Source organism: Ranitomeya variabilis, chromosome 1 (assembly GCF_051348905.1).
Source record: "Ranitomeya variabilis isolate aRanVar5 chromosome 1, aRanVar5.hap1, whole genome shotgun sequence".
In the NCBI taxonomy this organism is placed as follows: Eukaryota; Metazoa; Chordata; class Amphibia; order Anura; family Dendrobatidae; genus Ranitomeya; species Ranitomeya variabilis.
The window spans coordinates 911,949,717-911,974,922 of NC_135232.1; the positions used below are offsets into that span (position 1 = coordinate 911,949,717).

At 47.8% G+C, this 25,206-nt stretch overlaps 72 pseudogenes; all 72 read right to left on the reverse strand.

Annotated features, from left to right (window-relative positions):
- Positions 1 to 173: 173 nt before the first annotated feature.
- LOC143796106 (U2 spliceosomal RNA) lies at positions 174 to 325 on the reverse strand (annotated as a pseudogene).
- Positions 326 to 501: 176 nt separating this feature from the next.
- LOC143795120 (U2 spliceosomal RNA) lies at positions 502 to 675 on the reverse strand (annotated as a pseudogene).
- Positions 676 to 851: 176 nt separating this feature from the next.
- LOC143794755 (U2 spliceosomal RNA) lies at positions 852 to 1,025 on the reverse strand (annotated as a pseudogene).
- Positions 1,026 to 1,200: 175 nt separating this feature from the next.
- LOC143801505 (U2 spliceosomal RNA) lies at positions 1,201 to 1,374 on the reverse strand (annotated as a pseudogene).
- Positions 1,375 to 1,572: 198 nt separating this feature from the next.
- Positions 1,573 to 1,724, reverse strand: LOC143796240 (U2 spliceosomal RNA; annotated as a pseudogene).
- Positions 1,725 to 1,900: 176 nt separating this feature from the next.
- Positions 1,901 to 2,074, reverse strand: LOC143794814 (U2 spliceosomal RNA; annotated as a pseudogene).
- A 176-nt stretch (positions 2,075 to 2,250) lies between these two features.
- Positions 2,251 to 2,424, reverse strand: LOC143796472 (U2 spliceosomal RNA; annotated as a pseudogene).
- A 176-nt stretch (positions 2,425 to 2,600) lies between these two features.
- LOC143794369 (U2 spliceosomal RNA) lies at positions 2,601 to 2,774 on the reverse strand (annotated as a pseudogene).
- Positions 2,775 to 2,950: 176 nt separating this feature from the next.
- LOC143794448 (U2 spliceosomal RNA) lies at positions 2,951 to 3,124 on the reverse strand (annotated as a pseudogene).
- A 176-nt stretch (positions 3,125 to 3,300) lies between these two features.
- LOC143801447 (U2 spliceosomal RNA) lies at positions 3,301 to 3,474 on the reverse strand (annotated as a pseudogene).
- A 176-nt stretch (positions 3,475 to 3,650) lies between these two features.
- On the reverse strand, positions 3,651 to 3,821 carry LOC143797383 (U2 spliceosomal RNA; annotated as a pseudogene).
- A 176-nt stretch (positions 3,822 to 3,997) lies between these two features.
- LOC143796907 (U2 spliceosomal RNA) lies at positions 3,998 to 4,171 on the reverse strand (annotated as a pseudogene).
- A 176-nt stretch (positions 4,172 to 4,347) lies between these two features.
- On the reverse strand, positions 4,348 to 4,521 carry LOC143795122 (U2 spliceosomal RNA; annotated as a pseudogene).
- Positions 4,522 to 4,697: 176 nt separating this feature from the next.
- LOC143796722 (U2 spliceosomal RNA) lies at positions 4,698 to 4,871 on the reverse strand (annotated as a pseudogene).
- A 176-nt stretch (positions 4,872 to 5,047) lies between these two features.
- Positions 5,048 to 5,221, reverse strand: LOC143796723 (U2 spliceosomal RNA; annotated as a pseudogene).
- A 176-nt stretch (positions 5,222 to 5,397) lies between these two features.
- LOC143795123 (U2 spliceosomal RNA) lies at positions 5,398 to 5,571 on the reverse strand (annotated as a pseudogene).
- A 176-nt stretch (positions 5,572 to 5,747) lies between these two features.
- Positions 5,748 to 5,921, reverse strand: LOC143796724 (U2 spliceosomal RNA; annotated as a pseudogene).
- Positions 5,922 to 6,097: 176 nt separating this feature from the next.
- LOC143795124 (U2 spliceosomal RNA) lies at positions 6,098 to 6,271 on the reverse strand (annotated as a pseudogene).
- A 176-nt stretch (positions 6,272 to 6,447) lies between these two features.
- On the reverse strand, positions 6,448 to 6,621 carry LOC143795125 (U2 spliceosomal RNA; annotated as a pseudogene).
- Positions 6,622 to 6,797: 176 nt separating this feature from the next.
- LOC143795779 (U2 spliceosomal RNA) lies at positions 6,798 to 6,971 on the reverse strand (annotated as a pseudogene).
- A 175-nt stretch (positions 6,972 to 7,146) lies between these two features.
- Positions 7,147 to 7,320, reverse strand: LOC143794410 (U2 spliceosomal RNA; annotated as a pseudogene).
- Positions 7,321 to 7,518: 198 nt separating this feature from the next.
- On the reverse strand, positions 7,519 to 7,670 carry LOC143796107 (U2 spliceosomal RNA; annotated as a pseudogene).
- Positions 7,671 to 7,846: 176 nt separating this feature from the next.
- LOC143795126 (U2 spliceosomal RNA) lies at positions 7,847 to 8,020 on the reverse strand (annotated as a pseudogene).
- A 176-nt stretch (positions 8,021 to 8,196) lies between these two features.
- Positions 8,197 to 8,370, reverse strand: LOC143794756 (U2 spliceosomal RNA; annotated as a pseudogene).
- A 175-nt stretch (positions 8,371 to 8,545) lies between these two features.
- LOC143801638 (U2 spliceosomal RNA) lies at positions 8,546 to 8,719 on the reverse strand (annotated as a pseudogene).
- Positions 8,720 to 8,917: 198 nt separating this feature from the next.
- LOC143796241 (U2 spliceosomal RNA) lies at positions 8,918 to 9,069 on the reverse strand (annotated as a pseudogene).
- A 176-nt stretch (positions 9,070 to 9,245) lies between these two features.
- LOC143794816 (U2 spliceosomal RNA) lies at positions 9,246 to 9,419 on the reverse strand (annotated as a pseudogene).
- A 176-nt stretch (positions 9,420 to 9,595) lies between these two features.
- Positions 9,596 to 9,769, reverse strand: LOC143795127 (U2 spliceosomal RNA; annotated as a pseudogene).
- Positions 9,770 to 9,945: 176 nt separating this feature from the next.
- Positions 9,946 to 10,119, reverse strand: LOC143794757 (U2 spliceosomal RNA; annotated as a pseudogene).
- A 175-nt stretch (positions 10,120 to 10,294) lies between these two features.
- Positions 10,295 to 10,468, reverse strand: LOC143801506 (U2 spliceosomal RNA; annotated as a pseudogene).
- Positions 10,469 to 10,666: 198 nt separating this feature from the next.
- On the reverse strand, positions 10,667 to 10,818 carry LOC143796242 (U2 spliceosomal RNA; annotated as a pseudogene).
- A 176-nt stretch (positions 10,819 to 10,994) lies between these two features.
- Positions 10,995 to 11,168, reverse strand: LOC143794817 (U2 spliceosomal RNA; annotated as a pseudogene).
- A 176-nt stretch (positions 11,169 to 11,344) lies between these two features.
- LOC143797188 (U2 spliceosomal RNA) lies at positions 11,345 to 11,518 on the reverse strand (annotated as a pseudogene).
- A 175-nt stretch (positions 11,519 to 11,693) lies between these two features.
- On the reverse strand, positions 11,694 to 11,867 carry LOC143801433 (U2 spliceosomal RNA; annotated as a pseudogene).
- A 198-nt stretch (positions 11,868 to 12,065) lies between these two features.
- LOC143796109 (U2 spliceosomal RNA) lies at positions 12,066 to 12,217 on the reverse strand (annotated as a pseudogene).
- A 176-nt stretch (positions 12,218 to 12,393) lies between these two features.
- Positions 12,394 to 12,567, reverse strand: LOC143795128 (U2 spliceosomal RNA; annotated as a pseudogene).
- Positions 12,568 to 12,743: 176 nt separating this feature from the next.
- On the reverse strand, positions 12,744 to 12,917 carry LOC143794758 (U2 spliceosomal RNA; annotated as a pseudogene).
- A 175-nt stretch (positions 12,918 to 13,092) lies between these two features.
- LOC143801507 (U2 spliceosomal RNA) lies at positions 13,093 to 13,266 on the reverse strand (annotated as a pseudogene).
- A 198-nt stretch (positions 13,267 to 13,464) lies between these two features.
- Positions 13,465 to 13,616, reverse strand: LOC143796243 (U2 spliceosomal RNA; annotated as a pseudogene).
- Positions 13,617 to 13,792: 176 nt separating this feature from the next.
- On the reverse strand, positions 13,793 to 13,966 carry LOC143794818 (U2 spliceosomal RNA; annotated as a pseudogene).
- A 176-nt stretch (positions 13,967 to 14,142) lies between these two features.
- On the reverse strand, positions 14,143 to 14,316 carry LOC143797189 (U2 spliceosomal RNA; annotated as a pseudogene).
- A 176-nt stretch (positions 14,317 to 14,492) lies between these two features.
- On the reverse strand, positions 14,493 to 14,666 carry LOC143796532 (U2 spliceosomal RNA; annotated as a pseudogene).
- Positions 14,667 to 14,842: 176 nt separating this feature from the next.
- Positions 14,843 to 15,016, reverse strand: LOC143796275 (U2 spliceosomal RNA; annotated as a pseudogene).
- Positions 15,017 to 15,192: 176 nt separating this feature from the next.
- Positions 15,193 to 15,366, reverse strand: LOC143795987 (U2 spliceosomal RNA; annotated as a pseudogene).
- A 176-nt stretch (positions 15,367 to 15,542) lies between these two features.
- On the reverse strand, positions 15,543 to 15,716 carry LOC143796872 (U2 spliceosomal RNA; annotated as a pseudogene).
- Positions 15,717 to 15,892: 176 nt separating this feature from the next.
- On the reverse strand, positions 15,893 to 16,066 carry LOC143794469 (U2 spliceosomal RNA; annotated as a pseudogene).
- A 176-nt stretch (positions 16,067 to 16,242) lies between these two features.
- On the reverse strand, positions 16,243 to 16,416 carry LOC143796958 (U2 spliceosomal RNA; annotated as a pseudogene).
- Positions 16,417 to 16,614: 198 nt separating this feature from the next.
- LOC143796948 (U2 spliceosomal RNA) lies at positions 16,615 to 16,766 on the reverse strand (annotated as a pseudogene).
- Positions 16,767 to 16,941: 175 nt separating this feature from the next.
- On the reverse strand, positions 16,942 to 17,115 carry LOC143801508 (U2 spliceosomal RNA; annotated as a pseudogene).
- Positions 17,116 to 17,291: 176 nt separating this feature from the next.
- Positions 17,292 to 17,465, reverse strand: LOC143801448 (U2 spliceosomal RNA; annotated as a pseudogene).
- Positions 17,466 to 17,641: 176 nt separating this feature from the next.
- Positions 17,642 to 17,815, reverse strand: LOC143796959 (U2 spliceosomal RNA; annotated as a pseudogene).
- Positions 17,816 to 17,991: 176 nt separating this feature from the next.
- Positions 17,992 to 18,165, reverse strand: LOC143796916 (U2 spliceosomal RNA; annotated as a pseudogene).
- Positions 18,166 to 18,340: 175 nt separating this feature from the next.
- LOC143801366 (U2 spliceosomal RNA) lies at positions 18,341 to 18,514 on the reverse strand (annotated as a pseudogene).
- A 176-nt stretch (positions 18,515 to 18,690) lies between these two features.
- Positions 18,691 to 18,864, reverse strand: LOC143797190 (U2 spliceosomal RNA; annotated as a pseudogene).
- A 176-nt stretch (positions 18,865 to 19,040) lies between these two features.
- Positions 19,041 to 19,214, reverse strand: LOC143796533 (U2 spliceosomal RNA; annotated as a pseudogene).
- A 176-nt stretch (positions 19,215 to 19,390) lies between these two features.
- Positions 19,391 to 19,564, reverse strand: LOC143796276 (U2 spliceosomal RNA; annotated as a pseudogene).
- A 176-nt stretch (positions 19,565 to 19,740) lies between these two features.
- LOC143795988 (U2 spliceosomal RNA) lies at positions 19,741 to 19,914 on the reverse strand (annotated as a pseudogene).
- Positions 19,915 to 20,090: 176 nt separating this feature from the next.
- LOC143796874 (U2 spliceosomal RNA) lies at positions 20,091 to 20,264 on the reverse strand (annotated as a pseudogene).
- A 176-nt stretch (positions 20,265 to 20,440) lies between these two features.
- Positions 20,441 to 20,614, reverse strand: LOC143794470 (U2 spliceosomal RNA; annotated as a pseudogene).
- Positions 20,615 to 20,790: 176 nt separating this feature from the next.
- Positions 20,791 to 20,964, reverse strand: LOC143796960 (U2 spliceosomal RNA; annotated as a pseudogene).
- A 198-nt stretch (positions 20,965 to 21,162) lies between these two features.
- LOC143796949 (U2 spliceosomal RNA) lies at positions 21,163 to 21,314 on the reverse strand (annotated as a pseudogene).
- A 175-nt stretch (positions 21,315 to 21,489) lies between these two features.
- Positions 21,490 to 21,663, reverse strand: LOC143801510 (U2 spliceosomal RNA; annotated as a pseudogene).
- Positions 21,664 to 21,839: 176 nt separating this feature from the next.
- LOC143801449 (U2 spliceosomal RNA) lies at positions 21,840 to 22,013 on the reverse strand (annotated as a pseudogene).
- A 176-nt stretch (positions 22,014 to 22,189) lies between these two features.
- LOC143796961 (U2 spliceosomal RNA) lies at positions 22,190 to 22,363 on the reverse strand (annotated as a pseudogene).
- A 176-nt stretch (positions 22,364 to 22,539) lies between these two features.
- Positions 22,540 to 22,713, reverse strand: LOC143796917 (U2 spliceosomal RNA; annotated as a pseudogene).
- A 175-nt stretch (positions 22,714 to 22,888) lies between these two features.
- Positions 22,889 to 23,062, reverse strand: LOC143801367 (U2 spliceosomal RNA; annotated as a pseudogene).
- Positions 23,063 to 23,260: 198 nt separating this feature from the next.
- LOC143796738 (U2 spliceosomal RNA) lies at positions 23,261 to 23,412 on the reverse strand (annotated as a pseudogene).
- A 176-nt stretch (positions 23,413 to 23,588) lies between these two features.
- On the reverse strand, positions 23,589 to 23,762 carry LOC143794819 (U2 spliceosomal RNA; annotated as a pseudogene).
- A 176-nt stretch (positions 23,763 to 23,938) lies between these two features.
- LOC143796876 (U2 spliceosomal RNA) lies at positions 23,939 to 24,112 on the reverse strand (annotated as a pseudogene).
- A 176-nt stretch (positions 24,113 to 24,288) lies between these two features.
- LOC143794515 (U2 spliceosomal RNA) lies at positions 24,289 to 24,462 on the reverse strand (annotated as a pseudogene).
- Positions 24,463 to 24,638: 176 nt separating this feature from the next.
- Positions 24,639 to 24,812, reverse strand: LOC143801347 (U2 spliceosomal RNA; annotated as a pseudogene).
- Positions 24,813 to 24,988: 176 nt separating this feature from the next.
- LOC143796277 (U2 spliceosomal RNA) lies at positions 24,989 to 25,162 on the reverse strand (annotated as a pseudogene).
- Positions 25,163 to 25,206: the final 44 nt, after the last annotated feature.

The window sequence follows — 25,206 nt, forward strand, 5'->3', positions numbered from 1 at the left end:
CCGCACCAAGGCCTACAACCGACACCCACTGTGGAGACGTAGCAAAAGATTGCCGCAGGGAAGACATTTCCAGAAACTCTGGATGCTCTGTCGATGACAGTTCTGCGGTGTGCATGTGTTCAAGCTCTGCGCAACGCGTTTTGAATCTGCATAACCACACCCTTCATCCCCGTGAAGGTTCCGTGTGACAAAGCAAGCTCCATTTCCAGCTCCCTGTTCCAAAAATCCATTTAATGTATGGTCCCCAAATAGGGGACGTATCAGATATTAAACTAATAAGAACAGACACTACGCTTGATCTTGAGCCATTTGGCCGAGAAGAGATGATCAGAAATGGTTTGCCACTTGGGCCGCACCAAGGCCTACAACCGACACCCACTGTGGAGACGTAGCAAAATATTGCCGCAGGGAAGACATTTCCAGAAACTCTGGATGCTCTGTCGATGACAGTTCTGCGGTGTGCATGTGTTCAAGCTGTGCGCAACGCATTTTGAATCTGCATAACCACACCCTCCATCCCCGTGAAGGTTCCGTGTGACAAAGCAAGCTCCATTTCCAGCTCCCTGTTCCAAAAATCCATTTAATATATGGTCCCCAAATAGGGGACGTATCAGATATTAAACTAATAAGAACAGACACTACGCTTGATCTTGAGCCATTTGGCCGAGAAGAGATGATCAGAAATGGTTTGCCACTTGGGCCGCACCAAGGCCTACAACCGACACCAACTGTGGAGACGTAGCAAAAGATTGCCGCAGGGAAGACATTTCCAGAAACTCTGGATGCTCTGTCGATGACAGTTCTGCGGTGTGCATGTGTTCAAGCTGTGCGCAACGCGTTTTGAATCTGCATAACCACACCCTCCATCCCCGTGAAGGTTCCGTGTGATAAAGCAAGCTCCATTTCCAGCTCCCTGTTCCAAAAATCCATTTAATATATGGTCCCCAAATAGGGGACGTATCAGATATTAAACTAATAAGAACAGACACTACGCTTGATCTTGAGCCATTTGGCCGAGAAGAGATGATCAGAAATGGTTTGCCACTTGGGCCGCACCAAGGCCTACAACCGACATCCACTGTGAGACGTAGCAAAAGATTGCCGCAGGGAAGACATTTCCAGAAACTCTGGATGCTCTATCGATGACAGTTCTGCGATGTGCATGTGTTCAAGCTGTGCGCAACGCGTTTTGAATCTGCATAACCACACCCTCCATCCCCGTGAAGGTTCCGTGCGACAAAGCAAGCTCCATTTCCAGCTCCCTGTTCCAAAAATCCATTTAATATATGGTCCCCAAATAGGGGACGTATCAGATATTAAACTAATAAGAACAGACACTACACTTGATCTTGAGCCATTTGGCCGAGAAGAGATGATCAGAAATGGTTTGCCACTTGGGCCGCACCAAGGCCTACAACCGACACCCACTGTGGAGACGTAGCAAAAGATTGCCGCAGGGAAGACATTTCCAGAAACTCTGGATGCTCTGTCGATGACAGTTCTGCGGTGTGCATGTGTTCAAGCTGTGCGCAACGCGTTTTGAATCTGCATAACCACACCCTTCATCCCCGTGAAGGTTCCGTGTGACAAAGCAAGCTCCATTTCCAGCTCCCTGTTCCAAAAATCCATTTAATGTATGGTCCCCAAATAGGGGACGTATCAGATATTAAACTAATAAGAACAGACACTACGCTTGATCTTGAGCCATTTGGCCGAGAAGAAATGATCAGAAATGGTTTGCCACTTGGGCCGCACCAAGGACTACAACCGACATCCACTGTGGAGACGTAGCAAAAGATTGCCGCAGGGAAGACATTTCCAGAAACTCTGGATGCTCTGTCGATGACAGTTCTGCGGTGTGCATGTGTTCAAGCTGTGCGCAACGCGTTTTGAATCTGCATAACCACACCCTCCATCCCCGTGAAGGTTCCGTGTGACAAAGCAAGCTCCATTTCCAGCTCCCAGTTCCAAAAATCCATTTAATATATGGTCCCCAAATAGGGGACGTATCAGATATTAAACTAATAAGAACAGACACTACGCTTGATCTTGAGCCATTTGGCCGAGAAGAGATGATCAGAAATGGTTTGCCACTTGGGCCGCACCAAGGCCTACAACCGACACCCACTGTGGAGACGTAGCAAAAGATTGCCGCAGGGAAGACATTTCCAGAAACTCTGGATGATCTGTCAATGATAGTTCTGCGGTGTGCATGTGTTCAAGCTGTGCGCAACGCGTTTTGAATCAGCATAACCACACCCTCCATCCCCGTGAAGGTTCCGTGTGACAAAGCAAGCTCCATTTCCAGCTCCCTGTTCCAAAAATCCATTTAATATATGGTCCCCAAATAGGGGATGTATCAGATATTAAACTAATAAGAACAGACACTACGCTTGATCTTGAGCCATTTGGCCGAGAAGAGATGATCAGAAATGGTTTGCCACTTGGGCCGCACCAAGGCCTACAACCGACACCCACTGTGGAGACGTAGCAAAAGATTGCCGCAGGGAAGACATTTCCAGAAACTCTGGATGATCTGTCGATGACAGTTCTGCGGTGTGCATGTGTTCAAGCTGTGCGCAACGCGTTTTGAATCTGCATAACCACACCCTCCACCCCCGTGAAGGTTCCGTGCGACAAAGCAAGCTCCATTTCCAGCTCCCTGTTCCAAAAATCCATTTAATATATGGTCCCCAAATAGGGGACGTATCAGCTATTAAACTAATAAGAACAGACACTACGCTTGATCTTGAGCCATTTGGCCGAGAAGAGATGATCAGAAATGGTTTGCCACTTGGGCCGCACCAAGGCCTGCAACCGACACTTACTGTGGAGACGTAGCAAAAGATAGCCGCAGGGAAGACATTTCCAGAAACTCTGGATGCTCTGTCGATGACAGTTCTGCGGTGTGCATGTGTTCAAGCTGTGCGCAACGCGTTTTGAATCTGCATAACCACACCCTCCATCCCCGTGAAGGTTCCGTGTGACAGAGCAAGCTCCATTTCCAGCTCCCTGGTCCAAAAATCCATTTAATATATGGTCCCCAAATAGGGGACGTATCAGATATTAAACTAATAAGAACAGACACTACGCTTGATCTTGAGCCATTTGGCCGAGAAGAGATGATCAGAAATGGTTTGCCACTTGGGCCGCACCAAGGCCTACAACCGACACCCACTGTGGAGACGTAGCAAAAGATTGCCGCAGGGAAGACATTTCCAGAAACTCTGGATGCTCTGTCGACGACAGTTCTGCGGTGTGCATGTGTTCAAGCTGTGCGCAACGCGTTTTGAATCTGCATAACCACACCCTCCATCCCCGTGAAGGTTCCGAGTGACAGAGCAAGCTCCATTTCCAGCTCCCTGTTCCAAAAATCCATTTAATATATGGTCCCCAAATAGGGGACGTATCAGATATTAAACTAATAAGAACAGACACTACGCTTGATCTTGAGCCATTTGGCCGAGAAGAGATGATCAGAAATGGTTTGCCACTTGGGCCGCACCAAGGCCTACAACCGACACCCACTGTGGAGACGTAGCAAAAGATTGCCGCAGGGAAGACATTTCCAGAAACTCTGGATGCTCTGTCGATGACAGTTCTGCGGTGTGCATGTGTTCAAGCTGTGCGCAACGCGTTTTGAATCTGCATAACCACACCCTCCATCCCCGTGAAGGTTCCGTGTGACAAAGCAAGCTCCATTTCCAGCTCCCTGTTCCAAAAATCCATGTAATATATGGTCCCCAAATAGGGGACGTATCAGATATTAAACTAATAACAGACACTACGCTTGATCTTGATCCATTTGGCCGAGAAGAGATGATCAGAAATGGTTTGCCACTTGGGCCGCACCAAGGCCTACAACCGACACCCACTGTTAAGACGTAGCAAAAGATTGCCGCAGGGAAGACATTTCCAGAAACTCTGGATGCTCTGTCGATGACAGTTCTGCGGTGTGCATGTGTTCAAGCTGTGCGCAACGCGTTTTGAATCTGCATAACCACACCCTCCATCCCCGTGAAGGTTCCGTGTCACAAAGCAAGCTCCATTTCCAGCTCCCTGTTCCAAAAATCCATTTAATATATGGTCCCCAAATAGGGGACGTAACAGATATTAAACTAATAAGAACAGACACTACGCTTGATCTTGAGCCATTTGGCCGAGAAGAGATGATCAGAAATGGTTTGCCACTTGGGCCGCACCAAGGCCTACAACCGACACCCACTGTGGAGACGTAGCAAAAGATTGCCGCAGGGAAGACATTTCCAGAAACTCTGGATGCTCTGTCGACGACAGTTCTGCGGTGTGCATGTGTTCAAGCTGTGCGCAACGCGTTTTGAATCTGCATAACCACACCCTCCATCCCCGTGAAGGTTCCGTGTGACAAAGCAAGCTCCATTTCCAGCTCCCTGTTCCAAAAATCCATTTAATATATGGTCCCCAAATAGGGGACGTATCAGATATTAAACTAATAAGAACAGACACTACGCTTGATCTTGAGCCATTTGGCCGAGAAGAGATGATCAGAAATGGTTTGCCACTTGGGCCGCACCAAGGCCTACAACCGACACCCACTGTTAAGACGTAGCAAAAGATTGCCGCAGGGAAGACATTTCCAGAAACTCTGGATGCTCTGTCGATGACAGTTCTGCGGTGTGCATGTGTTCAAGCTGTGCGCAACGCGTTTTGAATCTGCATAACCACACCCTCCATCCCCGTGAAGGTTCCGTGTGACAAAGCAAGCTCCATTTCCAGCTCCCTGTTCCAAAAATCCATTTAATATATGGTCCCCAAATAGGGGACGTAACAGATATTAAACTAATAAGAACAGACACTACGCTTGATCTTGAGCCATTTGGCCGAGAAGAGATGATCAGAAATGGTTTGCCACTTGGGCCGCACCAAGGCCTACAACCGACACCCACTGTGGAGACGTAGCAAAAGATTGCCGCAGGGAAGACATTTCCAGAAACTCTGGATGCTCTGTCGACGACAGTTCTGCGGTGTGCATGTGTTCAAGCTGTGCGCAACGCGTTTTGAATCTGCATAACCACACCCTCCATCCCCGTGAAGGTTCCGTGTGACAAAGCAAGCTCCATTTCCAGCTCCCTGTTCCAAAAATCCATTTAATATATGGTCCCCAAATAGGGGACGTAACAGATATTAAACTAATAAGAACAGACACTACGCTTGATCTTGAGCCATTTGGCCGAGAAGAGATGATCAGAAATGGTTTGCCACTTGGGCCGCACCAAGGCCTACAACCGACACCCACTGTGGAGACGTAGCAAAAGATTGCCGCAGGGAAGACATTTCCAGAAACTCTGGATGCTCTGTCGATGACAGTTCTGCGGTGTGCATGTGTTCAAGCTGTGTGCAACGCATTTTGAATCTGCATAACCACACCCTCCATCCCCGTGAAGGTTCCGTGTGACAAAGCAAGCTCCATTTCCAGCTCCCTGTTCCAAAAATCCATTTAATATATGGTCCCCAAATAGGGGACGTATCAGATATTAAACTAATAAGAACAGACACTACGCTTGATCTTGAGCCATTTGGCCGAGAAGAGATGATCAGAAATGGTTTGCCACTTGGGCCGCACCAAGGCCTACAACCGACACCCACTGTTAAGACGTAGCAAAAGATTGCCGCAGGGAAGACATTTCCAGAAACTCTGGATGCTCTGTCGATGACAGTTCTGCGGTGTGCATGTGTTCAAGCTGTGCGCAACGCGTTTTGAATCTGCATAACCACACCCTCCATCCCCGTGAAGGTTCCGTGTGACAAAGCAAGCTCCATTTCCAGCTCCCTGTTCCAAAAATCCATTTAATATATGGTCCCCAAATAGGGGACGTAACAGATATTAAACTAATAAGAACAGACACTACGCTTGATCTTGAGCCATTTGGCCGAGAAGAGATGATCAGAAATGGTTTGCCACTTGGGCCGCACCAAGGCCTACAACCGACACCCACTGTGGAGACGTAGCAAAAGATTGCCGCAGGGAAGACATTTCCAGAAACTCTGGATGCTCTGTCGACGACAGTTCTGCGGTGTGCATGTGTTCAAGCTGTGCGCAACGCGTTTTGAATCTGCATAACCACACCCTCCATCCCCGTGAAGGTTCCGTGTGACAAAGCAAGCTCCATTTCCAGCTCCCTGTTCCAAAAATCCATTTAATATATGGTCCCCAAATAGGGGACGTATCAGATATTAAACTAATAAGAACAGACACTACGCTTGATCTTGAGCCATTTGGCCGAGAAGAGATGATCAGAAATGGTTTGCCACTTGGGCCGCACCAAGGCCTACAACCGACACCCACTGTGGAGACGTAGCAAAAGATTGCCGCAGGGAAGACATTTCCAGAAACTCTGGATGCTCTGTCGATGACAGTTCTGCGGTGTGCATGTGTTCAAGCTGTGTGCAACGCATTTTGAATCTGCATAACCACACCCTCCATCCCCGTGAAGGTTCCGTGTGACAAAGCAAGCTCCATTTCCAGCTCCCTGTTCCAAAAATCCATTTAATATATGGTCCCCAAATAGGGGACGTATCAGATATTAAACTAATAAGAACAGACACTACGCTTGATCTTGAGCCATTTGGCCGAGAAGAGATGATCAGAAATGGTTTGCCACTTGGGCCGCACCAAGGCCTACAACCGACACCAACTGTGGAGACGTAGCAAAAGATTGCCGCAGGGAAGACATTTCCAGAAACTCTGGATGCTCTGTCGATGACAGTTCTGCGGTGTGCATGTGTTCAAGCTGTGCGCAACGCGTTTTGAATCTGCATAACCACACCCTCCATCCCCGTGAAGGTTCCGTGTCACAAAGCAAGCTCCATTTCCAGCTCCCTGTTCCAAAAATCCATTTAATATATGGTCCCCAAATAGGGGACGTATCAGATATTAAACTAATAAGAACAGACACTACGCTTGATCTTGAGCCATTTGGCCGAGAAGAGATGATCAGAAATGGTTTGCCACTTGGGCCGCACCAAGGCCTACAACCGACATCCACTGTGAGACGTAGCAAAAGATTGCCGCAGGGAAGACATTTCCAGAAACTCTGGATGCTCTATCGATGACAGTTCTGCGGTGTGCATGTGTTCAAGCTGTGCGCAACGCGTTTTGAATCTGCATAACCACACCCTCCATCCCTGTGAAGGTTCCGTGCGACAAAGCAAGCTCCATTTCCAGCTCCCTGTTCCAAAAATCCATTTAATATATGGTCCCCAAATAGGGGACGTATCAGATATTAAACTAATAAGAACAGACACTACTCTTGATCTTGAGCCATTTGGCCGAGAAGAGATGATCAGAAATGGTTTGCCACTTGGGCCGCACCAAGGCCTACAACCGACACCCACTGTGGAGACGTAGCAAAAGATTGCCGCAGGGAAGACATTTCCAGAAACTCTGGATGCTCTGTCGATGACAGTTCTGCGGTGTGCATGTGTTCAAGCTCTGCGCAACGCGTTTTGAATCTGCATAACCACACCCTTCATCCCCGTGAAGGTTCCGTGTGACAAAGCAAGCTCCATTTCCAGCTCCCTGTTCCAAAAATCCATTTAATGTATGGTCCCCAAATAGGGGACGTATCAGATATTAAACTAATAAGAACAGACACTACGCTTGATCTTGAGCCATTTGGCCGAGAAGAGATGATCAGAAATGGTTTGCCACTTGGGCCGCACCAAGGCCTACAACCGACACCCACTGTGGAGACGTAGCAAAATATTGCCGCAGGGAAGACATTTCCAGAAACTCTGGATGCTCTGTCGATGACAGTTCTGCGGTGTGCATGTGTTCAAGCTGTGCGCAACGCATTTTGAATCTGCATAACCACACCCTCCATCCCCGTGAAGGTTCCGTGTGACAAAGCAAGCTCCATTTCCAGCTCCCTGTTCCAAAAATCCATTTAATATATGGTCCCCAAATAGGGGACGTATCAGATATTAAACTAATAAGAACAGACACTACGCTTGATCTTGAGCCATTTGGCCGAGAAGAGATGATCAGAAATGGTTTGCCACTTGGGCCGCACCAAGGCCTACAACCGACACCAACTGTGGAGACGTAGCAAAAGATTGCCGCAGGGAAGACATTTCCAGAAACTCTGGATGCTCTGTCGATGACAGTTCTGCGGTGTGCATGTGTTCAAGCTGTGCGCAACGCGTTTTGAATCTGCATAACCACACCCTCCATCCCCGTGAAGGTTCCGTGTGATAAAGCAAGCTCCATTTCCAGCTCCCTGTTCCAAAAATCCATTTAATATATGGTCCCCAAATAGGGGACGTATCAGATATTAAACTAATAAGAACAGACACTACGCTTGATCTTGAGCCATTTGGCCGAGAAGAGATGATCAGAAATGGTTTGCCACTTGGGCCGCACCAAGGCCTACAACCGACATCCACTGTGAGACGTAGCAAAAGATTGCCGCAGGGAAGACATTTCCAGAAACTCTGGATGCTCTATCGATGACAGTTCTGCGATGTGCATGTGTTCAAGCTGTGCGCAACGCGTTTTGAATCTGCATAACCACACCCTCCATCCCCGTGAAGGTTCCGTGCGACAAAGCAAGCTCAATTTCCAGCTCCCTGTTCCAAAAATCCATTTAATATATGGTCCCCAAATAGGGGACGTATCAGATATTAAACTAATAAGAACAGACACTACACTTGATCTTGAGCCATTTGGCCGAGAAGAGATGATCAGAAATGGTTTGCCACTTGGGCCGCACCAAGGCCTACAACCGACACCCACTGTGGAGACGTAGCAAAAGATTGCCGCAGGGAAGACATTTCCAGAAACTCTGGATGCTCTGTCGATGACAGTTCTGCGGTGTGCATGTGTTCAAGCTGTGCGCAACGCGTTTTGAATCTGCATAACCACACCCTTCATCCCCGTGAAGGTTCCGTGTGACAAAGCAAGCTCCATTTCCAGCTCCCTGTTCCAAAAATCCATTTAATGTATGGTCCCCAAATAGGGGACGTATCAGATATTAAACTAATAAGAACAGACACTACGCTTGATCTTGAGCCATTTGGCCGAGAAGAAATGATCAGAAATGGTTTGCCACTTGGGCCGCACCAAGGACTACAACCGACATCCACTGTGGAGACGTAGCAAAAGATTGCCGCAGGGAAGACATTTCCAGAAACTCTGGATGCTCTGTCGATGACAGTTCTGCGGTGTGCATGTGTTCAAGCTGTGCGCAACGCGTTTTGAATCTGCATAACCACACCCTCCATCCCCGTGAAGGTTCCGTGTGACAAAGCAAGCTCCATTTCCAGCTCCCAGTTCCAAAAATCCATTTAATATATGGTCCCCAAATAGGGGACGTATCAGATATTAAACTAATAAGAACAGACACTACGCTTGATCTTGAGCCATTTGGCCGAGAAGAGATGATCAGAAATGGTTTGCCACTTGGGCCGCACCAAGGCCTACAACCGACACCCACTGTGGAGACGTAGCAAAATATTGCCGCAGGGAAGACATTTCCAGAAACTCTGGATGCTCTGTCGATGACAGTTCTGCGGTGTGCATGTGTTCAAGCTGTGTGCAACGCATTTTGAATCTGCATAACCACACCCTCCATCCCCGTGAAGGTTCCGTGTGACAAAGCAAGCTCCATTTCCAGCTCCCTGTTCCAAAAATCCATTTAATATATGGTCCCCAAATAGGGGACGTATCAGATATTAAACTAATAAGAACAGACACTACGCTTGATCTTGAGCCATTTGGCCGAGAAGAGATGATCAGAAATGGTTTGCCACTTGGGCCGCACCAAGGCCTACAACCGACACCAACTGTGGAGACGTAGCAAAAGATTGCCGCAGGGAAGACATTTCCAGAAACTCTGGATGCTCTGTCGATGACAGTTCTGCGGTGTGCATGTGTTCAAGCTGTGCGCAACGCGTTTTGAATCTGCATAACCACACCCTCCATCCCCGTGAAGGTTCCGTGTGATAAAGCAAGCTCCATTTCCAGCTCCCTGTTCCAAAAATCCATTTAATATATGGTCCCCAAATAGGGGACGTATCAGATATTAAACTAATAAGAACAGACACTACGCTTGATCTTGAGCCATTTGGCCGAGAAGAGATGATCAGAAATGGTTTGCCACTTGGGCCGCACCAAGGCCTACAACCGACATCCACTGTGAGACGTAGCAAAAGATTGCCGCAGGGAAGACATTTCCAGAAACTCTGGATGCTCTATCGATGACAGTTCTGCGATGTGCATGTGTTCAAGCTGTGCGCAACGCGTTTTGAATCTGCATAACCACACCCTCCATCCCCGTGAAGGTTCCGTGCGACAAAGCAAGCTCCATTTCCAGCTCCCTGTTCCAAAAATCCATTTAATATATGGTCCCCAAATAGGGGACGTATCAGATATTAAACTAATAAGAACAGACACTACACTTGATCTTGAGCCATTTGGCCGAGAAGAGATGATCAGAAATGGTTTGCCACTTGGGCCGCACCAAGGCCTACAACCGACACCCACTGTGGAGACGTAGCAAAAGATTGCCGCAGGGAAGACATTTCCAGAAACTTTGGATGCTCTGTCGATGACAGTTCTGCGGTGTGCATGTGTTCAAGCTGTGCGCAACGCGTTTTGAATCTGCATAACCACACCCTTCATCCCCGTGAAGGTTCCGTGTGACAAAGCAAGCTCCATTTCCAGCTCCCTGTTCCAAAAATCCATTTAATGTATGGTCCCCAAATAGGGGACGTATCAGATATTAAACTAATAAGAACAGACACTACGCTTGATCTTGAGCCATTTGGCCGAGAAGAAATGATCAGAAATGGTTTGCCACTTGGGCCGCACCAAGGACTACAACCGACATCCACTGTGGAGACGTAGCAAAAGATTGCCGCAGGGAAGACATTTCCAGAAACTCTGGATGCTCTGTCGATGACAGTTCTGCGGTGTGCATGTGTTCAAGCTGTGCGCAACGCGTTTTGAATCTGCATAACCACACCCTCCATCCCCGTGAAGGTTCCGTGTGACAAAGCAAGCTCCATTTCCAGCTCCCAGTTCCAAAAATCCATTTAATATATGGTCCCCAAATAGGGGACGTATCAGATATTAAACTAATAAGAACAGACACTACGCTTGATCTTGAGCCATTTGGCCGAGAAGAGATGATCAGAAATGGTTTGCCACTTGGGCCGCACCAAGGCCTACAACCGACACCCACTGTGGAGACGTAGCAAAAGATTGCCGCAGGAAAGACATTTCCAGAAACTCTGGATGCTCTATCGATGACAGTTCTGCGGTGTGCATGTGTTCAAGCTGTGCACAATGCGTTTTGAATCTGCATAACCACACCCTCCATCCCCGTGAAGGTTCCGTGTGACAAAGCAAGCTCCATTTCCAGCTCCCTGTTCCAAAAATCCATTTAATATATGGTCCCCAAATAAGGGACGTATCAGATATTAAACTAATAAGAACAGACACTACGCTTCATCTTGAGCCATTTGGCCGAGAAGAGATGATCAAAAATGGTTTGCCACTTGGGCCGCACCAAGGCCTACAACCGACATCCACTGTGAGACGTAGCAAAAGATTGCCGCAGGGAAGACATTTCCAGAAACTCTGGATGCTCTATCGATGACAGTTCTGCGGTGTGCATGTGTTCAAGCTGTGCGCAACGCGTTTTGAATCTGCATAACCACACCCTCCATCCCTGTGAAGGTTCCGTGCGACAAAGCAAGCTCCATTTCCAGCTCCCTGTTCCAAAAATCCATTTAATATATGGTCCCCAAATAGGGGACGTATCAGATATTAAACTAATAAGAACAGACACTACACTTGATCTTGAGCCATTTGGCCGAGAAGAGATGATCAGAAATGGTTTGCCACTTGGGCCGCACCAAGGCCTACAACCGACACCCACTGTGGAGACGTAGCAAAAGATTGCCGCAGGGAAGACATTTCCAGAAACTCTGGATGCTCTGTCGATGACAGTTCTGCGGTGTGCATGTGTTCAAGCTCTGCGCAACGCGTTTTGAATCTGCATAACCACACCCTTCATCCCCGTGAAGGTTCCGTGTGACAAAGCAAGCTCCATTTCCAGCTCCCTGTTCCAAAAATCCATTTAATGTATGGTCCCCAAATAGGGGACGTATCAGATATTAAACTAATAAGAACAGACACTACGCTTGATCTTGAGCCATTTGGCCGAGAAGAGATGATCAGAAATGGTTTGCCACTTGGGCCGCACCAAGGCCTACAACCGACACCCACTGTGGAGACGTAGCAAAATATTGCCGCAGGGAAGACATTTCCAGAAACTCTGGATGCTCTGTCGATGACAGTTCTGCGGTGTGCATGTGTTCAAGCTGTGCGCAACGCATTTTGAATCTGCATAACCACACCCTCCATCCCCGTGAAGGTTCCGTGTGACAAAGCAAGCTCCATTTCCAGCTCCCTGTTCCAAAAATCCATTTAATATATGGTCCCCAAATAGGGGACGTATCAGATATTAAACTAATAAGAACAGACACTACGCTTGATCTTGAGCCATTTGGCCGAGAAGAGATGATCAGAAATGGTTTGCCACTTGGGCCGCACCAAGGCCTACAACCGACACCAACTGTGGAGACGTAGCAAAAGATTGCCGCAGGGAAGACATTTCCAGAAACTCTGGATGCTCTGTCGATGACAGTTCTGCGGTGTGCATGTGTTCAAGCTGTGCGCAACGCGTTTTGAATCTGCATAACCACACCCTCCATCCCCGTGAAGGTTCCGTGTGATAAAGCAAGCTCCATTTCCAGCTCCCTGTTCCAAAAATCCATTTAATATATGGTCCCCAAATAGGGGACGTATCAGATATTAAACTAATAAGAACAGACACTACGCTTGATCTTGAGCCATTTGGCCGAGAAGAGATGATCAGAAATGGTTTGCCACTTGGGCCGCACCAAGGCCTACAACCGACATCCACTGTGAGACGTAGCAAAAGATTGCCGCAGGGAAGACATTTCCAGAAACTCTGGATGCTCTATCGATGACAGTTCTGCGATGTGCATGTGTTCAAGCTGTGCGCAACGCGTTTTGAATCTGCATAACCACACCCTCCATCCCCGTGAAGGTTCCGTGCGACAAAGCAAGCTCCATTTCCAGCTCCCTGTTCCAAAAATCCATTTAATATATGGTCCCCAAATAGGGGACGTATCAGATATTAAACTAATAAGAACAGACACTACACTTGATCTTGAGCCATTTGGCCGAGAAGAGATGATCAGAAATGGTTTGCCACTTGGGCCGCACCAAGGCCTACAACCGACACCCACTGTGGAGACGTAGCAAAAGATTGCCGCAGGGAAGACATTTCCAGAAACTCTGGATGCTCTGTCGATGACAGTTCTGCGGTGTGCATGTGTTCAAGCTGTGCGCAACGCGTTTTGAATCTGCATAACCACACCCTTCATCCCCGTGAAGGTTCCGTGTGACAAAGCAAGCTCCATTTCCAGCTCCCTGTTCCAAAAATCCATTTAATGTATGGTCCCCAAATAGGGGACGTATCAGATATTAAACTAATAAGAACAGACACTACGCTTGATCTTGAGCCATTTGGCCGAGAAGAAATGATCAGAAATGGTTTGCCACTTGGGCCGCACCAAGGACTACAACCGACATCCACTGTGGAGACGTAGCAAAAGATTGCCGCAGGGAAGACATTTCCAGAAACTCTGGATGCTCTGTCGATGACAGTTCTGCGGTGTGCATGTGTTCAAGCTGTGCGCAACGCGTTTTGAATCTGCATAACCACACCCTCCATCCCCGTGAAGGTTCCGTGTGACAAAGCAAGCTCCATTTCCAGCTCCCAGTTCCAAAAATCCATTTAATATATGGTCCCCAAATAGGGGACGTATCAGATATTAAACTAATAAGAACAGACACTACGCTTGATCTTGAGCCATTTGGCCGAGAAGAGATGATCAGAAATGGTTTGCCACTTGGGCCGCACCAAGGCCTACAACCGACACCCACTGTGGAGACGTAGCAAAAGATTGCCGCAGGAAAGACATTTCCAGAAACTCTGGATGCTCTATCGATGACAGTTCTGCGGTGTGCATGTGTTCAAGCTGTGCACAATGCGTTTTGAATCTGCATAACCACACCCTCCATCCCCGTGAAGGTTCCGTGTGACAAAGCAAGCTCCATTTCCAGCTCCCTGTTCCAAAAATCCATTTAATATATGGTCCCCAAATAAGGGACGTATCAGATATTAAACTAATAAGAACAGACACTACGCTTCATCTTGAGCCATTTGGCCGAGAAGAGATGATCAAAAATGGTTTGCCACTTGGGCCGCACCAAGGCCTACAACCGACACCCACTGTGGAGACGTAGCAAAAGATTGCCGCAGGGAAGACATTTCCAGAAACTCTGGATGCTCTGTCGACGACAGTTCTGCGGTGTGCATGTGTTCAAGCTGTGCGCAACGCGTTTTGAATCTGCATAACCACACCCTCCATCCCCGTGAAGGTTCCGTGTGACAAAGCAAGCTCCATTTCCAGCTCCCTGTTCCAAAAATCCATTTAATATATTGTCCCCAAATAGGGGACGTATCAGATATTAAACTAATAAGAACAGACACTACGCTTGATCTTGAGCCATTTGGCCAGGAAGAGATGATCAGAAATGGTTTGCCACTTGGGCCGCACCAAGGCCTACAACCGACACCCACTGTGGAGACGTAGCAAAAGATTGCCGCAGGGAAGACATTTCCAGAAACTCTGGATGATCTGTCAATGATAGTTCTGCGGTGTGCATGTGTTCAAGCTGTGCGCAACGCGTTTTGAATCTGCATAACCACACCCTCCATCCCCGTGAAGGTTCCGTGTGACAAAGCAAGCTCCATTTCCAGCTCCCTGTTCCAAAAATCCATTTAATATATGGTCCCCAAATAGGGGATGTATCAGATATTAAACTAATAAGAACAGACACTACGCTTGATCTTGAGCCATTTGGCCGAGAAGAGATGATCAGAAATGGTTTGCCACTTGGGCCGCACCAAGGCCTACAACCGACACCCACTGTGGAGACGTAGCAAAAGATTGCCGCAGGGAAGACATTTCCAGAAACTCTGGATGCTCTGTCGATGACAGTTCTGCGGTGTGCATGTGTTCAAGCTGTGCGCAACGCGTTTTGAATCTGCATAACCACACCCTCCACCCCCGTGAAGGTTCCGTGCAACAAAGCAAGCTCCATTTCCAGCTCCCTGTTCCAAAAATCCATTTAATATATGGTCCCCAAACAGGGGACGTATCAGCTATTAAACTAATAAGAACAGACACTACGCTTGATCTTGAGCCATTTGGCCGAGAAGAGATGATCAGAAATGGTTTGCCACTTGGGCCGCACCAAGGCCTGCAACCGACACTTACTGTGGAGACGTAGCAAAAGATAGCCGCAGGGAAGACATTTCCAGAAACTCTGGATGCTCTGTCGATGACAGTTCTGCGGTGTGCATGTGTTCAAGCTGTGCGCAACGCGTTTTGAATCTGCATAACCACACCCTCCATCCCCGTGAAGGTTCCGTGTGACAGAGCAAGCTCCATTTCCAGCTCCCTGGTCCAAAAATCCATTTAATATATGGTCCCCAAATAGGGGACGTATCAGATATTAAACTAATAAGAACAGACACTACGCTTGATCTTGAGTCATTTGGCCGAGAAGAGATGATCAGAAATGGTTTGCCACTTGGGCCGCACCAAGGCCTACAACCGACACCCACTGTGGAGACGTAGCAAAAGATTGCCGCAGGGAAGACATTTCCAGAAACTCTGGATGCTCTGTCGACGACAGTTCTGCGGTGTGTATGTGTTCAAGCTGTGCGCAACGCATTTTGAATCTGCATAACCACACCCTCCATCCCCGTGAAGGTTCCGAGTGACAGAGCAAGCTCCATTTCCAGCTCCCTGTTCCAAAAATCCATTTAATATATGGTCCCCAAATAGGGGACGTATCAGATATTAAACTAATAAGAACTGACACTACGCTTGATCTTGAGCCATTTGGCCGAGAAGAGATGATCAGAAATGGTTTGCCACTTGGGCCGCACCAAGGCCTACAACCGACACCCACTGTGGAGACGTAGCAAAAGATTGCCGCAGGGAAGACATTTCCAGAAACTCTGGACGCTCTGTCGATGACAGTTCTGCGGTGTGCATGTGTTCAAGCTGTGCGCAACGCATTTTGAATCTGCATAACCACACCCTCCATCCCCGTGAAGGTTCCGTGTGACAAAGCAAGCTCCATTTCCAGCTCCCTGTTCCAAAAATCCATTTAATATATGGTCCCCAAATAGGGGACGTATCAGATATTAAACTAATTAGAACAGACACTACGCTTGATCTTGAGCCATTTGGCCGAGAAGAGATGATCAGAAATGGTTTGCCACTTGGGCCGCACCAAGGCCTACAACCGACACCAACTGTGGAGACGTAGCAAAAGATTGCCGCAGGGAAGACATTTCCAGAAACTCTGGATGCTCTGTCGATGACAGTTCTGCGGTGTGCATGTGTTCAAGCTGTGCGCAACGCGTTTTGAATCTGCATAACCACACCCACCATCCCCGTGAAGGTTCCGTGTGACAAAGCAAGCTCCATTTCCAGCTCCCTGTTCCAAAAATTTATTTAATATATGGTCCCCAAATAGGGGACGTATCAGATATTAAACTAATAAGAACAGACACTACGCTTGATTTTGAGCCATTTGGCCGAGAAGAGATGATCAGAAATGGTTTGCCACTTGGGCCACACCAAGGCCTACAACCGACATCCACTGTGAGACGTAGCAAAAGATTGCCGCAGGGAAGACATTTCCAGAAACTCTGGATGCTCTATCGATGACAGTTCTGCGGTGTGCATGTGTTCAAGCTGTGCGCAACGCGTTTTGAATCTGCATAACCACACCCTCCATCCCCGTGAAGGTTCCGTGCGACAAAGCAAGCTCCATTTCCAGCTCCCTGTTCCAAAAATCCATTTAATATATGGTCCCCAAATAGGGGACGTATCAGATATTAAACTAATAAGAACAGACACTACACTTGATCTTGAGCCATTTGGCCGAGAAGAGATGATCAGAAATGGTTTGCCACTTGGGCCGCACCAAGGCCTACAACCGACACCCACTGTGGAGACGTAGCAAAAGATTGCCGCAGGGAAGACATTTCCAGAAACTCTGGATGCTCTGTCGACGACAGTTCTGCGGTGTGCATGTGTTCAAGCTGTGCGCAACGTGTTTTGAATCTGCATAACCACACCCTCCATCCCCGTGAAGGTTCCGAGTGACAGAGCAAGCTCCATTTCCAGCTCCCTGTTCCAAAAATCCATTTAATATATGGTCCCCAAATAGGGGACGTATCAGATATTAAACTAATAAGAACAGACACTACGCTTGATCTTGAGCCATTTGGCCGAGAAGAGATGATCAGAAATGGTTTGCCACTTGGGCCGCACCAAGGCCTACAACCGACACCCACTGTGGAGACGTAGCAAAAGATTGCCGCAGGGAAGACATTTCCAGAAACTCTGGATGCTCTGTCGATGACAGTTCTGCGGTGTGCATGTGTTCAAGCTGTGCGCAACGCATTTTGAATCTGCATAACCACACCCTCCATCCCCGTGAAGGTTCCGTGTGACAAAGCAAGCTCCATTTCCAGCTCCCTGTTCCAAAAATCCATTTAATATATGGTCCCCAAATAGGGGACGTATCAGATATTAAACTAATTAGAACAGACACTACGCTTGATCTTGAGCCATTTGGCCGAGAAGAGATGATCAGAAATGGTTTGCCACTTGGGCCGCACCAAGGCCTACAACCGACACCAACTGTGGAGACGTAGCAAAAGATTGCCGCAGGGAAGACATTTCCAGAAACTCTGGATGCTCTGTCGATGACAGTTCTGCGGTGTGCATGTGTTCAAGCTGTGCGCAACGCGTTTTGAATCTGCATAACCACACCCTCCATCCCCGTGAAGGTTCCGTGTGACAAAGCAAGCTCCATTTCCAGCTCCCTGTTCCAAAAATTTATTTAATATATGGTCCCCAAATAGGGGACGTATCAGATATTAAACTAATAAGAACAGACACTACGCTTGATTTTGAGCCATTTGGCCGAGAAGAGATGATCAGAAATGGTTTGCCACTTGGGCCACACCAAGGCCTACAACCGACATCCACTGTGAGACGTAGCAAAAGATTGCCGCAGGGAAGACATTTCTAGAAACTCTGGATGCTCTATCGATGACAGTTCTGCGGTGTGCATGTGTTCAAGCTGTGCGCAACGCGTTTTGAATCTGCATAACTACACCCTCCATCCCCGTGAAGGTTCCGTGCGACAAAGCAAGCTCCATTTCCAGCTCCCTGTTCCAAAAATCCATTTAATATATGGTCCCCAAATAGGGGACGTATCAGATATTAAACTAATAAGAACAGACACTACACTTGATCTTGAGCCATTTGGCCGAGAAGAGATGATCAGAAATGGTTTGCCACTTGGGCCGCACCAAGGCCTACAACCGACACCCACTGTGGAGACGTAGCAAAAGATTGCCGCAGGGAAGACATTTCCAGAAACTCTGGATGCTCTATCGATGACAGTTCTGCGGTGTGCATGTGTTCAAGCTGTGCACAATGCGTTTTGAATCTGCATAACCACACCCTCCATCCCCGTGAAGGTTCCGTGTGACAAAGCAAGCTCCATTTCCAGCTCCCTGTTCCAAAAATCCATTTAATATATGGTCCCCAAATAAGGGACGTATCAGATATTAAACTAATAAGAACAGACACTACGCTTCATCTTGAGCCATTTGGCCGAGAAGAGATGATCAAAAATGGTTTGCCACTTGGGCCGCACCAAGGCCTACAACCGACACCCACTGTGGAGACGTAGCAAAAGATTGCCGCAGGGAAGACATTTCCAGAAACTCTGGATGCTCTGTCGACGACAGTTCTGCGGTGTGCATGTGTTCAAGCTGTGCGCAACGCGTTTTGAATCTGCATAACCACACCCTCCATCCCCGTGAAGGTTCCGTGTGACAAAGCAAGCTCCATTTCCAGCTCCCTGTTCCAAAAATCCATTTAATATATTGTCCCCAAATAGGGGACGTATCAGATATTAAACTAATAAGAACAGACACTACGCTTGATCTTGAGCCATTTGGCCAGGAAGAGATGATCAGAAATGGTTTGCCACTTGGGCCGCACCAAGGCCTACAACCGACACCCACTGTGGAGACGTAGCAAAAGATTGCCGCAGGGAAGACATTTCCAGAAACTCTGGATGATCTGTCAATGATAGTTCTGCGGTGTGCATGTGTTCAAGCTGTGCGCAACGCGTTTTGAATCTGCATAACCACACCCTCCATCCCCGTGAAGGTTCCGTGTGACAAAGCAAGCTCCATTTCCAGCTCCCTGTTCCAAAAATCCATTTAATATATGGTCCCCAAATAGGGGATGTATCAGATATTAAACTAATAAGAACAGACACTACGCTTGATCTTGAGCCATTTGGCCGAGAAGAGATGATCAGAAATGGTTTGCCACTTGGGCCGCACCAAGGCCTACAACCGACACCCACTGTGGAGACGTAGCAAAAGATTGCCGCAGGGAAGACATTTCCAGAAACTCTGGATGCTCTGTCGATGACAGTTCTGCGGTGTGCATGTGTTCAAGCTGTGCGCAACGCGTTTTGAATCTGCATAACCACACCCTCCACCCCCGTGAAGGTTCCGTGCAACAAAGCAAGCTCCATTTCCAGCTCCCTGTTCCAAAAATCCATTTAATATATGGTCCCCAAACAGGGGACGTATCAGCTATTAAACTAATAAGAACAGACACTACGCTTGATCTTGAGCCATTTGGCCGAGAAGAGATGATCAGAAATGGTTTGCCACTTGGGCCGCACCAAGGCCTGCAACCGACACTTACTGTGGAGACGTAGCAAAAGATAGCCGCAGGGAAGACATTTCCAGAAACTCTGGATGCTCTGTCGATGACAGTTCTGCGGTGTGCATGTGTTCAAGCTGTGCGCAACGCGTTTTGAATCTGCATAACCACACCCTCCATCCCCGTGAAGGTTCCGTGTGACAGAGCAAGCTCCATTTCCAGCTCCCTGGTCCAAAAATCCATTTAATATATGGTCCCCAAATAGGGGACGTATCAGATATTAAACTAATAAGAACAGACACTACGCTTGATCTTGAGTCATTTGGCCGAGAAGAGATGATCAGAAATGGTTTGCCACTTGGGCCGCACCAAGGCCTACAACCGACACCCACTGTGGAGACGTAGCAAAAGATTGCCGCAGGGAAGACATTTCCAGAAACTCTGGATGCTCTGTCGACGACAGTTCTGCGGTGTGTATGTGTTCAAGCTGTGCGCAACGCATTTTGAATCTGCATAACCACACCCTCCATCCCCGTGAAGGTTCCGAGTGACAGAGCAAGCTCCATTTCCAGCTCCCTGTTCCAAAAATCCATTTAATATATGGTCCCCAAATAGGGGACGTATCAGATATTAAACTAATAAGAACTGACACTACGCTTGATCTTGAGCCATTTGGCCGAGAAGAGATGATCAGAAATGGTTTGCCACTTGGGCCGCACCAAGGCCTACAACCGACACCCACTGTGGAGACGTAGCAAAAGATTGCCGCAGGGAAGACATTTCCAGAAACTCTGGACGCTCTGTCGATGACAGTTCTGCGGTGTGCATGTGTTCAAGCTGTGCGCAACGCATTTTGAATCTGCATAACCACACCCTCCATCCCCGTGAAGGTTCCGTGTGACAAAGCAAGCTCCATTTCCAGCTCCCTGTTCCAAAAATCCATTTAATATATGGTCCCCAAATAGGGGACGTATCAGATATTAAACTAATTAGAACAGACACTACGCTTGATCTTGAGCCATTTGGCCGAGAAGAGATGATCAGAAATGGTTTGCCACTTGGGCCGCACCAAGGCCTACAACCGACACCAACTGTGGAGACGTAGCAAAAGATTGCCGCAGGGAAGACATTTCCAGAAACTCTGGATGCTCTGTCGATGACAGTTCTGCGGTGTGCATGTGTTCAAGCTGTGCGCAACGCGTTTTGAATCTGCATAACCACACCCACCATCCCCGTGAAGGTTCCGTGTGACAAAGCAAGCTCCATTTCCAGCTCCCTGTTCCAAAAATTTATTTAATATATGGTCCCCAAATAGGGGACGTATCAGATATTAAACTAATAAGAACAGACACTACGCTTGATTTTGAGCCATTTGGCCGAGAAGAGATGATCAGAAATGGTTTGCCACTTGGGCCACACCAAGGCCTACAACCGACATCCACTGTGAGACGTAGCAAAAGATTGCCGCAGGGAAGACATTTCCAGAAACTCTGGATGCTCTATCGATGACAGTTCTGCGGTGTGCATGTGTTCAAGCTGTGCGCAACGCGTTTTGAATCTGCATAACCACACCCTCCATCCCCGTGAAGGTTCCGTGCGACAAAGCAAGCTCCATTTCCAGCTCCCTGTTCCAAAAATCCATTTAATATATGGTCCCCAAATAGGGGACGTATCAGATATTAAACTAATAAGAACAGACACTACACTTGATCTTGAGCCATTTGGCCGAGAAGAGATGATCAGAAATGGTTTGCCACTTGGGCCGCACCAAGGCCTACAACCGACACCCACTGTGGAGACGTAGCAAAAGATTGCCGCAGGGAAGACATTTCCAGAAACTCTGGATGCTCTGTCGACGACAGTTCTGCGGTGTGCATGTGTTCAAGCTGTGCGCAACGTGTTTTGAATCTGCATAACCACACCCTCCATCCCCGTGAAGGTTCCGAGTGACAGAGCAAGCTCCATTTCCAGCTCCCTGTTCCAAAAATCCATTTAATATATGGTCCCCAAATAGGGGACGTATCAGATATTAAACTAATAAGAACAGACACTACGCTTGATCTTGAGCCATTTGGCCGAGAAGAGATGATCAGAAATGGTTTGCCACTTGGGCCGCACCAAGGCCTACAACCGACACCCACTGTGGAGACGTAGCAAAAGATTGCCGCAGGGAAGACATTTCCAGAAACTCTGGATGCTCTGTCGATGACAGTTCTGCGGTGTGCATGTGTTCAAGCTGTGCGCAACGCATTTTGAATCTGCATAACCACACCCTCCATCCCCGTGAAGGTTCCGTGTGACAAAGCAAGCTCCATTTCCAGCTCCCTGTTCCAAAAATCCATTTAATATATGGTCCCCAAATAGGGGACGTATCAGATATTAAACTAATTAGAACAGACACTACGCTTGATCTTGAGCCATTTGGCCGAGAAGAGATGATCAGAAATGGTTTGCCACTTGGGCCGCACCAAGGCCTACAACCGACACCAACTGTGGAGACGTAGCAAAAGATTGCCGCAGGGAAGACATTTCCAGAAACTCTGGATGCTCTGTCGATGACAGTTCTGCGGTGTGCATGTGTTCAAGCTGTGCGCAACGCGTTTTGAATCTGCATAACCACACCCTCCATCCCCGTGAAGGTTCCGTGTGACAAAGCAAGCTCCATTTCCAGCTCCCTGTTCCAAAAATTTATTTAATATATGGTCCCCAAATAGGGGACGTATCAGATATTAAACTAATAAGAACAGACACTACGCTTGATTTTGAGCCATTTGGCCGAGAAGAGATGATCAGAAATGGTTTGCCACTTGGGCCACACCAAGGCCTACAACCGACATCCACTGTGAGACGTAGCAAAAGATTGCCGCAGGGAAGACATTTCTAGAAACTCTGGATGCTCTATCGATGACAGTTCTGCGGTGTGCATGTGTTCAAGCTGTGCGCAACGCGTTTTGAATCTGCATAACTACACCCTCCATCCCCGTGAAGGTTCCGTGCGACAAAGCAAGCTCCATTTCCAGCTCCCTGTTCCAAAAATCCATTTAATATATGGTCCCCAAATAGGGGACGTATCAGATATTAAACTAATAAGAACAGACACTACACTTGATCTTGAGCCATTTGGCCGAGAAGAGATGATCAGAAATGGTTTGCCACTTGGGCCGCACCAAGGCCTACAACCGACACCCACTGTGGAGACGTAGCAAAAGATTGCCGCAGGGAAGACATTTCCAGAAACTCTGGATGCTCTGTCGATGACAGTTCTGCGGTGTGCATGTGTTCAAGCTGTGCGCAACGCGTTTTGAATCTGCATAACCACACCCTTCATCCCCGTGAAGGTTCCGTGTGACAAAGCAAGCTCCATTTCCAGCTCCCTGTTCCAAAAATCCATTTAATGTATGGTCCCCAAATAGGGGATGTATCAGATATTAAACTAATAAGAACAGACACTACGCTTGATCTTGAGCCATTTGGCCGAGAAGAGATGATCAGAAATGGTTTGCCACTTGGGCCGCACCAAGGCCTACAACCGACATCCACTGTGGAGACGTAGCAAAAGATTGCCGCAGGGAAGACATTTCCAGAAACTCTGGATGCTCTGTCGATGACAGTTCTGCGGTGTGCATGTGTTCAAGCTGTGCGCAACGCGTTTTGAATCTGCATAACCACACCCTCCATCCCCGTGAAGGTTCCGTGTGACAAAGCAAGCTCCATTTCCAGCTCCCAGTTCCAAAAATCCATTTAATATATGGTCCCCAAATAGGGGACGTATCAGATATTAAACTAATAAGAACAGACACTACGCTTGATCTTGAGCCATTTGGCCGAGAAGAGATGATCAGAAATGGTTTGCCACTTGGGCCGCACCAAGGCCTACAACCGACACCCACTGTGGAGACGTAGCAAAAGATTGCCGCAGGAAAGACATTTCCAGAAACTCTGGATGCTCTATCGATGACAGTTCTGCGGTGTGCATGTGTTCAAGCTGTGCACAATGCGTTTTGAATCTGCATAACCACACCCTCCATCCCCGTGAAGGTTCCGTGTGACAAAGCAAGCTCCATTTCCAGCTCCCTGTTCCAAAAATCCATTTAATATATGGTCCCCAAATAGGGGACGTATCAGATATTAAACTAATAAGAACAGACACTACGCTTCATCTTGAGCCATTTGGCCGAGAAGAGATGATCAAAAATGGTTTGCCACTTGGGCCGCACCAAGGCCTACAACCGACACCCACTGTGGAGACGTAGCAAAAGATTGCCGCAGGGAAGACATTTCCAGAAACTCTGGATGCTCTGTCGACGACAGTTCTGCGGTGTGCATGTGTTCAAGCTGTGCGCAACGCGTTTTGAATCTGCATAACCACACCCTCCATCCCCGTGAAGGTTCCGTGTGACAAAGCAAGCTCCATTTCCAGCTCCCTGTTCCAAAAATCCATTTAATATATTGTCCCCAAATAGGGGACGTATCAGATATTAAACTAATAAGAACAGACACTACGCTTGATCTTGAGCCATTTGGCCAAGAAGAGATGATCAGAAATGGTTTGCCACTTGGGCCGCACCAAGGAATACAACCGACACCCACTGTGGAGACGTAGCAAAAGATTGCCGCAGGGAAGACATTTCCAGAAACTCTGGATGATCTGTCAATCATAGTTCTGCGGTGTGCATGTGTTCAAGCTGTGCGCAACGCGTTTTGAATCTGCATAACCACACCCTCCACCCCCGTGAAGGTTCCGTGCGACAAAGCAAGCTCCATTTCCAGCTCCCTGTTCCAAAAATCCATTTAATATATTGTCCCCAAATAGGGGACGTATCAGATATTAAACTAATAAGAACAGACACTACACTTGATCTTGAGCCATTTGGCCAAGAAGAGATGATCAGAAATGGTTTGCCACTTGGGCCGCACCAAGGCCTACAACCGACACCCACTGTGGAGACGTAGCAAAAGATTGCCGCAGGGAAGACATTTCCAGAAACTCTGGATGATCTGTCAATCATAGTTCTGCGGTGTGCATGTGTTCAAGCTGTGCGCAACGCGTTTTGAATCTGCATAACCACACCCTCCATCCCCGTGAAGGTTCCGTGTGACAAAGCAAGCTCCATTTCCAGCTCCCTGTTCCAAAAATCCATTTAATATATGGTCCCCAAATAGGGGATGTATCAGATATTAAACTAATAAGAACAGACACTACGCTTGATCTTGAGCCATTTGGCCGAGAAGAGATGATCAGAAATGGTTTGCCACTTGGGCCGCACCAAGGCCTACAAC